Source organism: Glycine soja, chromosome 8, assembly GCF_004193775.1.
Source record: "Glycine soja cultivar W05 chromosome 8, ASM419377v2, whole genome shotgun sequence".
NCBI classification, from domain to species: Eukaryota; Viridiplantae; Streptophyta; class Magnoliopsida; order Fabales; family Fabaceae; genus Glycine; species Glycine soja.
Genome location: NC_041009.1, coordinates 37489804 through 37502997, shown reverse-complemented (window position 1 = coordinate 37502997; position 13194 = coordinate 37489804). Strand labels below are relative to the sequence as shown.

General features: G+C 38.2%; 1 pseudogene; it reads left to right on the top strand.

Moving 5' to 3' along the window:
• Nucleotides 1-656: 656 nt before the first annotated feature.
• LOC114424137 lies at nucleotides 657-4214 on the top strand (annotated as a pseudogene).
• Nucleotides 4215-13194: the final 8980 nt, after the last annotated feature.

Here is a 13194-nt window from a genome sequence, read left to right as displayed (position 1 = left end):
CATATGAAAATCAAAATACAGGTTTAGGCAATCAACTTTCCATTTTGATGGTGTTTTGTTTAATTCCTTTTGATTTATGGTTGAATGTAAACTTACACATTAATGTACAGGTATAGGTTACAAAGATGTTGGAGATCCAGTTTGGCAATGCTGACACTGTAAAGCTATGATGTGGTATGATGAGAGGATTAACAAAGACAAACAAATAAAAAACCCAAAGTTTGCATTATGTTGTAGTGATGAAAAAATACAACTACCTGTGTTACAAGATGCTCCACAATCGTTGAGGCGACTACTCTTTGATACTAACGACTCTCAAGCTAAGAACTTCCAGCAAAACATTCGATCATATAATGTAATGTTTGCATTCACATCACCCGGTCTCCAACTTGACACAAGGTATAATACAAAAAGAGGGTCTCCTACATTCCACGTACATGGTCAAGGTCATCATCTTATTGGAAGCCTCCTACCTTTGGCAAATAAGTCACCAAAGTTTGCACAACTATATATTTATGATACAGACAACAAAGTTAACAACAGGCTTTCGCAAAACCCGTAAGTGTTACAATCCAACCAATAAATGTTACATTACATATTTTTAAATTATCTTTTAACAATGTATACCATCACCACTTGCTTTTGCTCCTTCATCAATGTACAACAACAAACATGTTCTTGATGAAGACATTATCATTGCCATTAAGAATATGCTAGATAACAACAACCATTATGCGCATAAGTTTAGAATGGCAAGGGATAAACTACAATCTTCAATAGTCTCTAGCCTAAAGCTTAAACTCATTTATGATAGGCAGTCAGATGGAAGATTATACAATTTGCCAAATACTGTTGAAGTTGCTGCTTTGATTGTTGGTGACGAGCACACAGGTAACCACAGGGATATCATAATAGAAAAGAAAACAGGATTGTTGAAAAGAATCAATGAACTTCATCCTGCATATTTGCCTTTGCAATATCCCCTGTTGTACCCTAGAGGGAAAGATGGCTATAGGCCAGATATTCCTCATAAGGATCATCCAAATATCCATGCAGCAAAGAGAAAAAAGGTTACCATGCGTGAATATTTTTGTTACAGGCTGCAATCAAGGAACAATTAAGCTCAAACAATACTGCATGCAAGGAGATTGTTTCAGCAATAGGTTGTTGATGGTTACTGTATGATTGAGTCGCAAAACCTAAATTTTGTTAGACAACATCAACAGCAACTCAGAGTTGACAAATACATCAATTTGAATGCTTGTAATAATGCCCCTGAAACACTTGGCAACGAAAAAGGTAAGAGAGTTATACTACCCAGCTCCTTTGTTGGTAGTCAAAGGTATATGGAACAATTATATTTTGATGGCATGGCAATTTGTGGCCATATCGGATTTCTAGACCTATTTTTGACATTAACGTGTAATCCAGCATGGCCTGAAATACAAAGAAAGGTTAGGAAATCCAATCTCACACCTCATGACTGCCCTGATGTTGTCTCACAGATATTTAAAATAAAGTTAAATCAATTGATCAATGATCTCAAACGTGGACATGTCTTTGGTCCCATTCTGGGATGTAAGTAATTACCATTTCAATCAATGTGTTCTTACAATTGCAATGTTAAACTATAATTACAATTATTCATTATTAATGTGGCTACTAATATTTTATGTTCACTGCAGTTATTTACACTATTGAGTGGCAAAAAAGAGGATTGCCTCATGCTTATATTTTAATATTTTTGTAACCTGCAAACAAGTATCCAAATCCAGAAGACATTGATAAAATAATTTCTACAGAGATACCAAATAATTACACAGATCCAGAATTATATGAAATTGTCTCCAAACATATGATTCACGGTCCATGTGGACTCCCAAATAGAAGTGCACCATGTATGGTCAATGGGAAGTGTATTAGATTTTTCCCTAAGAAATTCAATGAAGCCACAATTGTAGACCAAGATGGATTTCTAGTATACAGGAGAACAAATGACGGGCGTATGGTTCAGAAGCATGGTATTGAACTTGATAATCGTTTTATTGTACCATACAGTCCACAATTGCTACTCAAATACAGGACACACTGAATGTCGAATGGTGCAATCAGAGCACATCCATCAAATACCTATTTAAGTACATCAACAAAGGTTCTCATCGAGTTACAAAATCTATTGTTAATGTGCAGAACCAAAACGAAAGACAACATTAGGTTGATGATGAAATTAAACAGTATCTTGATTGCCGGTATATGTCAAACATGTCTTCCTTAAATGCATAACATTCATCTACACACAACACACCCTTCATTTATGCTTTTCATTGTCTGGATAGTCTTCTTTTGCTTTTTATATGTTCAACTTCCACATTTTTGTGTTTTTGTCTTTATCTCATATATTATGGTGTTCTCTGAAAGGGTATAAATTATTATATTTAATTCAGGACATTTTTGTCTTTATCTTTCAACTTCAACATTACTCGGTATAAATTATAATATCAACCATATGTTCATTAAATGCATAACATTCACCTATACACAACACACCCCTCATTATTACATTAATTGACCAACTTCTTATGTGTTTATGTTTTACTAATCATCCCCTAGGTATGTCTCGCCCCCTGAAGCATGTTGGAAGATTTTTGCATTCCCTATGCATGGACATGCACCAGCAGTTGAGCGTCTCTATTTCCACCTTGAAAATCAACAGCCAGTTTACTAGACAGACAACCAACAAATTGGGACAGTACTATCTAAGAGTACCATCAAAGAATCAATGTTTACAACTTGGATGCATTCAAATAAAATATACCATGGTGGAAGGGATCTTACTTATCCTGAATATGTGTCCAAATTCGTTTATGTTGCACACAAGAGATGCTGGCAGCCAAGAAAACAAGGAAATACAATAGGGAGGCTGATATGGGTACCCCCTTCAACTAAAGAGTTGTTTTACATGAGGATAATGTTTTCCTCCGCTAAAGGCTCACAATCTTACAAAGATATCAGAACAGTAGACAATGTGGTATACCATACTTTTTGAGAAGCATGCTTTGCAAAAGGTTTCCTAGGAAGTGATCAAGAATTTGTTAGTGCTTTACGAGAGGCTAACACTTGGGGAACTCCACACTTCCTTCGAAAGTTATTTGTCAACCTGCTATTTATGAATACAATGGAGAGACCAGAATATGTGTGGGAACAAACTTGGCGGTGGATGACAAATGATATTGTATTTAATCATAGAAGTCAAGGTAATTTCGTAAATCCTAAATAACTATATATCATTCATAGGAAACAATGTACTTGCTAACAATGTGATTATTTGACTATTCATAGGCATTCAACTCACTGACAAAGAAACAAAGCATCTTTGTTTCACTCAAATTGAAAACATGCTACAAGCCAATAGGAAAAGCCTATGAGATTTCCCTTCAATGCCACACCCAATAGGCTATGCTGCCAACCCACACCAAAATAAGCTCGTCTACAATGAAATGACTTATGACAAGGAAGTTTTGTCTGCCAAATTTAACAGATGCTATCACTCAATGATAGGTACGTACACCCCATTTGAGTTTTAACTCACAAAATATTCATTCCCAGCAATCCTTACTATTAATTTTGATTTATACATTACTAATTTCAGATGAGCAGGCTTCTATTTTTGATAATATTATACGTGTTGTTGCAAGTCAATTAGGGGGAGTTTATTTTCTCTATGGATATGGTGGGACCGGCAAGACATTTATGTGGAAAACTTTATCATCTGCTGTGCGCTCCAATGGAGGCATTGTTTTAACTGTTGCTTCTAGTGGGATTGCTTCATTATTATTGCCCGGAGGTAGAACAACACATTCTAAGTTGTCATACCTGTGCCTGCAACACAAAATTCAACATGTAATATTCATCAGGGGAGTGACTTGGCTGAAATGTTGCATAGGACAAAATTAATAATTTGGGACGAAGCTCCAATGTGTCACAAATTTAGTTTTGAGGCACTTGACAAAAGCTTAAAAGACATCATGTACAACGACAGACCTTTTGGGGGAAAGGTTATTGTTTTTGGTGGTGATTTTCGACAAATACTACCTGTTGTTCCAAGAGGTAATCGCTCTGATATTGTCCATGCATCTCTAAATGCATCATACATTTGGGATCATTGTCAAATTCTAAAATTGACAAAATATATGCTTGCAATCCAATCCTTCTAACCATAGCAACACTGATGAACTCAAACAGTTTTCTGATTGGTTACTAGACATAGGTGATGGCAAACTTGGCCAACCTAACGATGGACATTGCGAAATCGCCATCCCAAATGAGTTTCTTATAATGGATTTTGAGGATCCTATCCAAGCAATTGTTGATGCAACATATCCAGATTTATTACAAAACTACAACAACGCAGATTTCTTGCAAAAGAGATCTATCCTAGCCTCTTCAAAAGATGTTGTTGACAAAATAAATGACTATGTCTTGTCTTTGATTCCCAGTGACAAGAAAGAGTATTGTAGTGCTGATAGTGTTGACAAATCTGATGAGCTACTCAATCTTGCTTTTGGATTACTAACACCTAATTTTCTTAACACCTTGAAAACATCAGGGATACCTAATCACAAGCTAAGAATCAAGATTGGTACTCCCATCATACTATGAAATTTAGACCAGATAGATGGTTTATGCAATGAAACTTGGCTAATTGTCACCAAACTTGGAACCAATGTAGTTCAAGCAGAGTTAATAACTGGACCTAATGTAGGTCATAGGACATACATACCAAGAATGAATATGTCTCCTTCCAATTCTCCATGGCCATTCAAATTAATTAGAAGACAGTTTCCATTTATCGTTTCATTTGCAATGACTATAAACAAGTCTCAAGGACAGTCCTTGGCACATGTTGGATTGTATTTTCCAAACCCAGTATTTTATCATGACCAACTATATGTTGCACTTTCACGAGTGCAAAGTAAAAAAGGACTACGTATTCTTATTCATGATAAACAAGGCATTGCAAAAAATACTACCATTAATGTGGTATACAAAGAAGTGTTTGCAAACTTATAAACAGGTATGCTTACCAAATTGTTATACTTACAAGTCCTACATTGTCAACTGTATACATTTTCCTTAGATATCATTTCCAACAAGTCAATATTTAATTTACAAAATTTCAATATATATTACATTTATTTCTTTATGTTGCCATGCAGCATCAGATGACCAAGGCAACTATTGAGTGTTTCTTATTATATCACCTCCACTAAAGTAAATTGATTTTAAATGTCTACTTATCAGGAGAATATTGTTGAATACAATACTATTGTGCAACCTCTCTTTCATTGCTACAACAACACCATCCAATAATGTACGATAGCATTAGGTTTGTTTGTATTCTTACTTTTTGTTTCTTTTTTCTAAACATAGGTCAACATTATTATCATACAAATAAACATCGTTATTGAACTTTGCACATGTGTTGGTAATATTGAAATAGGAGTATGAGCCTGAGCATCGGCACAGGCAAAAGACTAGTTGTGAAATAAAAGAATGACCACAACCTCCATGTGTTAGTCCCACATTTGTTTGCTATTTTTTAATTCCAGTTTCGTTGAAAGCGCTACGTCGGAGTTGCTATCTACTACGTTTTAAAAAAAATTGTTTCTTAAAAACCATTAACCATTTCACGCTTTATTTTCAAAATACTCAAATTTAGATGAACAAGCGTGTGAGAGAAGCTTGTGCTAGGTATTGTTAAATCATTCTGTTAGGAAAAGGGAAAGCTAGCCTGGGCTCCGAGGGCTAAGATCCTCCTTAACAAGATAAGAATTGCTCTTAAAAGATTTCATTGCCTTGCCTTATTACATGAAATTTGTATTTATAGACATTACGATAACAAAATTTGGAATTTGCAGGATATGCAAATAACAAAATGGATTCTGCACTATGGAATTGGTAGGCAAGTAGGGGACAAGGTTGTTAGGTCAGCTCTAGCCATTACATGTAGTCTTTGAGGTATTCTGGCATGGTGCTCCTTCTGTTGGGCCTTGCCATTGGCACCCCCTCTTTCTCCTTCTTCGTATCATTCCTCATGGCTTGGAAAAGCACCTTGTCCTTAAGGTGGAAGGTAGCTTTCAATGGCTCTCAATCTTCCCACGATGTCTCTTCAGGTAGAAGGTCGTCCCACAGCACCAACACCTGAATTTTCCATGTTACAACGACAACCCAGAATCACCAAGGGAGCAATCAGAGGTTGGCAGTTCATGCAATTGACGGGCAGAGGTAAATGAGTGATGGGCTCTATGGTGGAGTGATGAAAGGGCTTAAGTAATGAGCAGTTGAAAACTGGATGAATGCGAGCATCTTTCAACAACTGGAGTTTGTAAGCAGTTTTGCCCATGTGTTCCACGATTTGGTAGGGCCCATAAAATATCTTTGCAAGCTTGGAGTAAGTTCCTGAGACTGAGGACTGCTTATGAGGTCGTAGCTTGACCATGACCCAATCACCTTCCTTAAAGGTGACGTCCCTACATTTTTTATCTGCCATTTGTTTCATGAGGTCCTGAGCTTTCAACAGCTTCTTGCCGATTACCACGAAGGCCTCCTCTCTGATTTTCAAAACCTCATCTACTATGCCCAATGTCAAGGTGACTGTAATGTATTGTGGTATGGTGAGGGGTTTCTTGCCGAAAGTCATCTCGTATGGGGACAAACTAGAGCCGGAGTGGACCGAGGTGTTATAGAACCACTCCACCCAATTTAAAAACTTCCCCCATGAAGACGGCTTCTTATGAACAAAGGCTCGAAGACATTGTTCTATGACACGGTTCAGCACCTTTGTCTAACCATCGGTCTGCGGATGGTAGGCGGAGCTCATCCGCAAGGTCATGCCACTGAGCCGAAACAAGTTTTGCTAGAAGCGGCTCAGAAACAGGGGACCATGGTCTGCGATCAAGCTCCGAGGCATGCCGTGAATTTTACCCATGATATCCATGAAGAGAACGACAACTGAATGAGCGGTGTGATGGATGGGTAACATACCAAGGTGAACGCCCTTCAAAAATCTATCGACCACTACCAATATTGTTGTATAGCCCTAAAATGGTGGCAAGCCAATGATGAAATCGAGGGAGAGATCCTCCCAAGGCCGGAAAGGGACAGGCAGAGGATAGAGGAGTCCAGCCAGCTTCTTGGTCTCATATTTCGTATATTGACAGTCAAGGCACTGAGCAACAAAGCTTTTGACATCCTTGAGCATCCCTGACCAAAAAACATTTTCGCTGAGACGAGCTAGAGTTTTCGTGATCCCGATATGGCCCCTTATGGGAGAGGAATGATACTCTGCGAGTAAGGTAGGAATGAAGGGAGACCCCACCAGTAACCAAATGCGGCTTTGGTACATGATTAAATCCTGAGCAATTCGATACTCCGGATATTTGTCAGGATGTTGGGTGATCTCTTGTCGCAACTTGAGAAAATCAGGATGTTGCAGGAGTTGGTTCTTCAATTCATTGAGAAAAGTCATGGACGGAATTGAAAGCAATAGCATAGTACCGACAGTAGTTTTCGGAATCCGAGAAAGGGCATCAGCCGCACTGTTCAACTTGCCCGAGCGATACTGAATGGAGTAGTCATACCCCATCAATTTGGCCAAATACGTTTGTTGTTCAGGCATTTGGATCACTTATGTCATCAACTCTCATAGACTACGGTGGTCGGTGATGATGCTGAAATGGTGGCCCAGAAGATATTGGCGCCACTTCTTTACTACAATGGTAATGGCGAAAAGCTCGCGCACATACGTGGAGGCACGATGGAGTCTGGGTGTAAATGGCTTACTGAAAACGCAATTGGATGATTCTTTTGGGACAGCACTGCGCCCATGTCGACACCAGACGCATCTGTCTCCACCGTAAAAGGAAGAGTGAAGTCTGGTAATTGCATGATAGGCGCAGTATTCAATGCCTGCTTTAATTCATTAAAGGAAAGCCTTGTTACGGGGGTCCATGTGAAGGTATCTTGACTAACTAGTCGTGTTAGCGGTCTCGCAATGGAAGAATATCCGAGAATGAACCTGCAGTAAAATCCAGCGAAGCCAAGAAAGTTGCGCAAGGTTCAAGCCGATTGTTGTGTGAGCCACTGTTGAATCGCAAGAATTTTTGCTGGAACTGGTTCCACCCCTTGGACCGAGACCATGTGTCCCAAATATTCAATTTGTTTCTGCACAAATGAACATTTGGACCGACGCATGAAGAACTACTCCCTCAAAAGGATTTGGAAGGCCTTTTCCAAGTGAATGACGTGGTCTTGGAGAGTCTTGTTGAAGATTAATATATCGTCAAAGAAGACGATAATGAAGTGACAGAGATATGGCCGGAAAATGGCATTCGTCATCGCCTGGAACGATGATGGAGCGTTGCATAAGCCAAACGACATGACTCTGAATTCAAAGTGGCCATGATGAATGTGAAAAGATGTTTTAGAAATGTCATCTTCATGCATTAGTAACTGATGATATCCATGAAGGAGGTCCAACTTAGAGAACCACGTTGCGCCCCCCAATTCATCCAACAACTCATCAATGGTGGGAATCGGAAAATGATCCTTCATCGTAATGGCATTCACAGCATGATAGTCTATACAAAACCGCCAAGAGATGTCCTGCTTACGAACCAGGATTATCAGAGATGAGAAGAGGCTGGTGCTTGGATGAATTAGTCCATTCTACAGCATAGCATTCACCTGGGTTTCAATTTCTTGCTTTTGGAAATGAGGATAACGATAGGGTCTTACGTTTACTGGGTCAACATTTGGGACAAGATGGATGCGATTATTGGTGGGTCTGGATGGTGGTAAGGAAGAAGGTGCTTGGAAAAGGGAAGAAAATTGAATGAGGAGCTTCTGAATGGGCGAAGGCAGGGTGTTAGGGATGAATTAAGGGGGATGAGGGTCTATTGGTGTAATCTGGAGATGAAAGTAAGTGCTAGTGGTATCCTTGCGAATTAATCTGCGAAGTTGATGAGGAGTGTTGAGATGGAGGGATGCATCGGTGTCTCCCTGAAGCTCAACCAAGTGCCCTTCTCAAATGAATTTCATGGACAATGTGTTGTAGTCTGTCAATACCGGATCCAGAGATTTCAACCATTGCACATCAAGAACAAGGTTGGCCTCGCACAAGGGTAGAACGTGAAGATCCACATTGAAAGTGATGTCCTGAATTGTAATTAGGGTGGCCTCGCAAAGGAGGTGACAATCCAGCGTATGGCCATTGCCCACCATTACCTGCAAGGGAGCCGTAAGGCACAGCGACAAGCCCAATTGCTGCACCATGCTTTCCTGGATGAAATTATGTGTACTCCTTCCATCTAATAAGATCACCACAGGGTACAGAGCAACTTGGCCCACCAGGCGTAAAGTTTCTGGAGCGAGATGGCCTGAAAATGTATGCAAGCTAATTTGGGCCTGGAGTGGGTCATGGGTATCAGGTGGTTCGGGTGAGGGCTCCAACAAAGGAGCAGCGTCTTCAAAAGGGTCATCATCGTCCCTAATGAGTAGAAAAGCCTTGGAGGCGCATTTGTGGCCGCGATGAAATTTCTCATCGTAGTTGAAACAAATACCATGTTCACATCGCAAGGTGAGCTCCTCATAGGATAGCCATTTAATGGGAACCGAGGCTTGAGGCTTCACCGGAGGCGGAAATAACGGCACCGAAGGAGGAGCCATAGCTGGCGAAGGCGTGGTGATCGGTGGTGGAGGAAAAGTAGATGGTCGAGGACAGAAAGGGCGATGACTGTCCAACAACTTCTCCTCTTAGAGACAAGCCAAGCCCGTTGCCTAGACCAAGGTGAGGGGCTGTAAAGCTTAGACCTCGTGGCGGATATCGGGCTAGAGGCTCGAGACAAAGTAGCTCAGAAGGAATTGCAATGGAAGACCGACGATCCTGTTGGCCAAATCCTTAAACTTCGCCAGGTACGTTTGAACATCACTATGCTGCGTGAGTTTGAATAAAGACCTAGTGGGGTCTTCATATTAGGTGGGGGCAAATCTGGTTTGTAGTGCTTGCAGGAACACTGGCCAGGAGGTGAGTTGACCATTTCGGGTCATCCACTGGAACCAGGCAAAGGCCTTGTCGTCCGTATAGAAGGAGGCTATGGTTAGGCATTTGTGGTCTGGGGTCGTGTGATATTTAAAGAACTGAGTAATCTTGAATATCCACCCCATCAGGTCCAACCTATCGAAATGCAACACTTCCAGCTTCAGGCGATGAGCAGAAGATGGGGATGTGGGAGTTGGGATAGCTATGGAAGAGGAGGATGAGTGCTGAGGGGAGTCTGGGGTTGAAAATTTGTGAAGGAGCTCATCTAATTTAAGGGTCATGGAGTGTATGGTTTTGCTGAGGGATAACTGATGGTGGATGAGTTTGGTGATGGCATCCTTCAAACGCTCCGAGTTGGCTTTCGAGCGGACTCAGCCATTGTCGAGCTCAACGAGAGCACCAATTTGTTAGGAAAAGGGAAAGCTAGCCTGGGCTTCGAGGGTCAGTATCCTCCTTAACAAGATAAGAATTTCTCTTAAAAGATTTCATTGCCTTGCCTCATTACATGAAAGCTGCATTTATAGACATTACAATAATAGAATTTGGAATTTGCAGGATATGCTAATAACAGAATGGATTCTGCACTATGGAATTGGTAGGCAAGTAGGGGACAAGGTTGTCAGGTCAGCTCTAGCCGTTAAACGTAGTCTTTGAGGTATTCTGGCCTGGTGCTCCTTCTGTTGGGCCTTGCCATTGGCACCCCCTCTTTCTCCTTCTTCGTATGACATTCTGTGTCTTTTCTACATAAAAAAGAGCGAGAAATTAGTGAGTTCTTTTGTCATCCTTTGCTTTCTTCACATGACTGATTTGGGATATAAACATTTTAAGCCAAATTAGTGAGTTCGTTTTTCATGCTTTGCTTTCTACTTCTCTCTCAAAAGTGTCTTTTTAAGCCAAATTAGTGAGTTCTTTTGTCGTCTTTTGTTTTCTTCGCATGACTGATTTCATTTCATCTTGTAACAGTCTTCGCTAAAGGGAGAAACAAAGGATAGGATGAATAAGGTGAGATGCGGATCTTTTGAGGAGACATATGCATTCTAATTTCTCTAAAGATTTTAGTATGTGCCATGATTTTAAGCAGCAGCTTAAGAAAATTGAAGAGAGTTTTGCTCAAGAATGGAAAGTTGTTGATGATTTGTTAGGTATAGCCAAGGTATTCTGCACTTTCAACAAATGAAATCCTTCTTTGGTTGTGTGTGTGTTTTATGTAAACATACATATCAATGTTCACAATTTGGTTGGCCTCTGAAATTTGATTTATTTTCTTCAATAAACTCAATTTATATCATCTAGCTGATAGTTATAAATGTTATAGACTCTAAAGGCAATGCCTGTAATTAATTTGGAAACACCAACTATCTGCCTTGTTGGAGCCTGTGAAATTCAGGCACCTTAGTTCTTTTGGTACTAAAATATATAAATATGTCATACGAATCTTTTAGCATCCTTATACCCTCGATTTGGTCATATTACTTTTATCTCTTTTTCTTAATTCATGATTTTTATCTTTGGAACCAATGGGTCTATCATGCTTCATGTGTATCTAACACTCGTTTTGCAATATTATATTGTCCAAAAAGGGATATCAAATTTTATTGAAGCATTAACAATTGATACATATGATTTAGCTATTATTTTTTTACTAAACTTTCTAAATGAAATATATTTTGAACTTTTGATTCACATTGTTTTGTACGAGGATCAATATAATGATAATTCATTTAAACTAATATCCTTTTATCCACGGCCTACTATCTCCTCCTCATGTTGTAAAAACTAATTCAAAATAACAATCAACACATTGAGTTGTAAATAAATATATTGATGATTTAACATATTTTATTACATATAAAAATTCATATCCAACCTTCTTCCGAGAACTCATCTTAGTTTGTTGTGATAGAACAATTTGACTCATTTAGAATATATACAAGACATTTACACATCTAACAAAAATATTAAATTGGAAATATATATGATTGCTAAACAAAATCAATTTCAAGAAGTGGGAACTAATTATAACTTGTTGGCATGATGAGAATCAATATTCCAACATGCAAGATTGTATTTTCCCAAGAATACATTGGAAGTTTTGGTCCCATGAATAATGGTATTGCCATAGATTTTTTATGTTTATGAGTTATTCTCCAAGTCTATTATGTATATGAGCATGTTCTAGAAGATGTTCAATATAAATTCCAATAATCATAATATATTCATTAAAATCATGAGATGTAAACACACCAATATTATCAAGACAAATTTTCTTGAGTTAAAAATCTTGCAAACTCCTAATTGCTAGTTGACAACAAACATGTGATAATCTGGATAATGCATCAATCTAAACCATAAAATATATAATTGGTCCACAAATATTATCTTGTATCCATTCTAAAAATTTAAGGAATTCATTCTTAATTTTTCTAGTGATGGTATTATTATTAACACTACTCTTGGGAACAAATAATATATGAGAAATCATTGAACAAAAGATTCTATTGGATCTTTAATGGGTGTTCATATAATTTGTAACTACTTTTTGCTCTATAATAACTCATAATGGCCTAACCGGTCATGGCAAACAAAGAAAAAAACTTATTTTGTTTCATAAACTTCTAGTTTATAATGGTACATTTTTCAATTGTACTAATTAAACATGTATAGTACAAATTTAGCATTAACGTCTTGTCGTGTATGAGTCATATTTTTCTTGATTTCGCTCATTGTAAAAGACACACCGCATACCATACATACATATACATGTTTATAAACCAATAAAATCATTTAAAGAAACATTGCAACTTTAATACATGTAAAAACTATCATAATTAGTTTATATGAATTCAATAATGATCATCACACAGCTTTAAAGAAATTTTCATAATAAATGCAATGATAACTTAATGAATGCACTTATAAAGATGATAACATATGCGTACGAAACTTAAAATAATTTAAATCTTGTTGCCCATTAAAAGCATTGCAGTTCATATATTGGCATATAAATTTATTTAATAAAACATTTTGGAAAAGGGCATATAAAGTCCATCCACATATACATTATTTCAATTTGGTGGATTCTAAGACAGTTTTAT